This window comes from Centruroides sculpturatus, unplaced genomic scaffold, assembly GCF_000671375.1.
Source record: "Centruroides sculpturatus isolate CEXI.00-Female unplaced genomic scaffold, Cexi_2.0 scaffold6658, whole genome shotgun sequence".
Lineage (NCBI taxonomy): Eukaryota > Metazoa > Arthropoda > Arachnida > Scorpiones > Buthidae > Centruroides > Centruroides sculpturatus.
In genome coordinates, this window is record NW_019390743.1 from 1 (window position 1) to 2,703 (window position 2,703).

General features: G+C 30.9%; 1 long non-coding RNA gene across 1 annotated transcript; it reads right to left on the reverse strand.

Moving 5' to 3' along the window:
- Positions 1 to 1,299: 1,299 nt before the first annotated feature.
- LOC111617514 lies at positions 1,300 to 2,688 on the reverse strand. The gene is made up of 2 exons (XR_002755429.1): positions 2,592 to 2,688; positions 1,300 to 1,364 (listed from the first exon to the last, which is right to left on the reverse strand). It is a non-coding gene; the product is annotated as an uncharacterized LOC111617514 (long non-coding RNA).
- Between the last annotated feature and the right edge of the window lie 15 nt (positions 2,689 to 2,703).

The following is a 2,703-nucleotide window of genomic DNA, read 5'->3' on the forward strand; positions in this document are numbered from 1 at the left end:
TGCCTTTGTGTCCTTAATTAAATAATTTTAAGATAAATCGTCAACTAGGACATATCTATTATTAGGACTTATTATACTGGATAACTGGTTCCGCAAATTAAGTAAACAAATTCAGAAAAAGTCTTTATTTATCACCTGTATAAATAAAGACTGTTTTTCTGAATTTGCTTACTTAATTTGCAGAATCAGTTATCCAGTATAATAATAAATATGTCCTAGTTGACATTTTATCATAAAATAATTGTTCTCATTCTCACTTATTGCTAATTTTTATTTAATAAAACAATTCAAAAAATGTTCAGGATCCAGTCTGTTTCTTTTCTTGTCACAAATTAAACTACATGTGCTGAAGAGACACTTTGTACATAGTGGCAGATACAAGGAGATACCATTGACCAAAACAATTTATTTCTTTAAACTTCAAACCATTGTTTTTAAAAACACTTATGACGACAAATATAATTTAACACATCATCTGCAATAGATCATCATGCACATGTTAATAAAAAGTACTTATTAATTATTCAAATATTTTTAATTTTTGAGTTAGTCCCCCTTTGGTTACTTCCAGATATATCACTGTGACTGTACTTTTGGAGATATTTGTAATACAGTATTCAAGTTTATTTTTTATCAACATAATATTCAAAATCCCTTCTAGTATTTGAGTATTTGCACCATCTCTAATTATAACGAAATTTTCTGTAATGTAGAAAAAAATTTTAAAAACAAATTAAATTTTTTTGTTTTCATACAATTGTAGTTGAATTGTTTATCTTTCAACAAAAGTGTTCACATTAGATGCATTCAGACACTTCACAACAAGAATCAAAATGCACCAATATGATTCTGAGAAGGGCCATAGTTCAACAGCTCTAGCTACATTCACAACCCATGATGATAATTAGTACTTCTAGAGTTTGTGTATCTTGATAGTTTGTAACTTGATAGCGTAATGTAGTGCTAGTGTTTGTATACCTTGATAATTTATGCATGTTCAGCATAACACTAAACATGAAATTATCAAGGTACACAAACACAGTATAAGGAAGAAGGGTCTCTACAATAATACTATAAAATTTTTTTAAAGATGAAGCTGATAAATGCAGCTAAAAACATTTGTTATTTCATCAGTTTGATAATCTCTAATCCAGCAAATCAATAATCACTTTATTGTATATGTTCAATTTGGCTGTCTTAATGCAGTTCTATTCAAATATATTTTATATTTATTTATACCTTTGAAAAGCTTTCTTTCCAATTGGTATTTCCAATATTTCGAAGACATTCTCTTTCTTCAATTTTATAATGCCTAATTTTCTGATCTTCTAACCATACAACAAGACTTTGTAAATCTGTAGAGGCTGGAAAATAAATACTTTAATTTCAATACTTTATTACTAAGTAAGAATTAATCTATCTTTAAATTTTAATGCTTTCTACAAGGCAGGTTCAATAAAAAACCAGAAAAGTACCATGAAGAGTTGAGAGGATGAACAATAGCATAGTAATTTTGACACATGAAACTTCAAAGTCAGAAGCAATAGTAAATTCAACTGGCAATCTTGCACTGCACCCAGGTATATGAGTAGAGTTCTAAAGTTCAAAAACAGCCACAGTTCTGTGGAAAATTCTCCACAGCTGCAATCACAACAACGAATGCCACAGAGAATCTTACTGTCATCTTACTGTACACCTGCACTTGTCAATGGATGTCAATCAGTTTTTGTCAAAAATCGGGCAACATTACACTTCTCTTTCTTCACGTCCCGCCGGAGAGGCACCACCATTTTATAGGCCCGTCATCTCACATTCCCACGCATCAAAATGCGTCACAGTTACTATTACCTCTGACTCAGAAGTTTCGTGTATCAAAATTACTACACCATTGCTCACTCTCCCAACTCTAACAGCATTTTTCCAGTTTTTCACGGAACTTATCTCATACACAAAATCATCATTAGTCACATTTCATATTAAATCAATATACAGCAAATATGCAAAACAAATCACATTAAAACATTGCCTAGCGAAGTAGATTTAATACAGACAGAGAAGCAAGCAGACAGTCCATTTCAAACCAAACGGGCTACGTCACCGTCTCACTTACCCAGCCATATTAAAGCTATCTTGCCAGGCAATGCGCCCGTCGAATAAAGCGAGAGAATAGCAAGAATTACGGTTTAATTAGTCATTTATCAGTAAATAATTCACATAAACCGACACGTTTTGTAAACTTACACTCATTGTAGTATAATTATATGCTATAGACATTACACTGAACTTTTAATAAATTATACATTGTGTATTTTACATAGAATATCTTTTTACATAAATTAACTATCTACAATACGAATGTAAAGAAAATAAAAGGTACACCCAATAATAATGGTATAATTCGATATTGATTCCAAAGAAATAATAAATTAGAAATAACGAAAATATTTTATTTATTTTTACTCATTGCTGGTGGCATCAATCGAAGATACGAAATAGAAATCGTTTGTAAATTGACATAGAAATTTTAATATTGTCCGGTCTATACGTAATACCTTAATTCGGATACATATTCTTTAACAGTCATAACTTACAATTTACATCGAAGTCGTCAGTTTTATGAAATCCCAACGCACTTAACTTCCTCTTGAACATCTTCCTCCTGCTCTTCTGCTTTCTTGCCAAATGACGTCACCGATCAAAAAT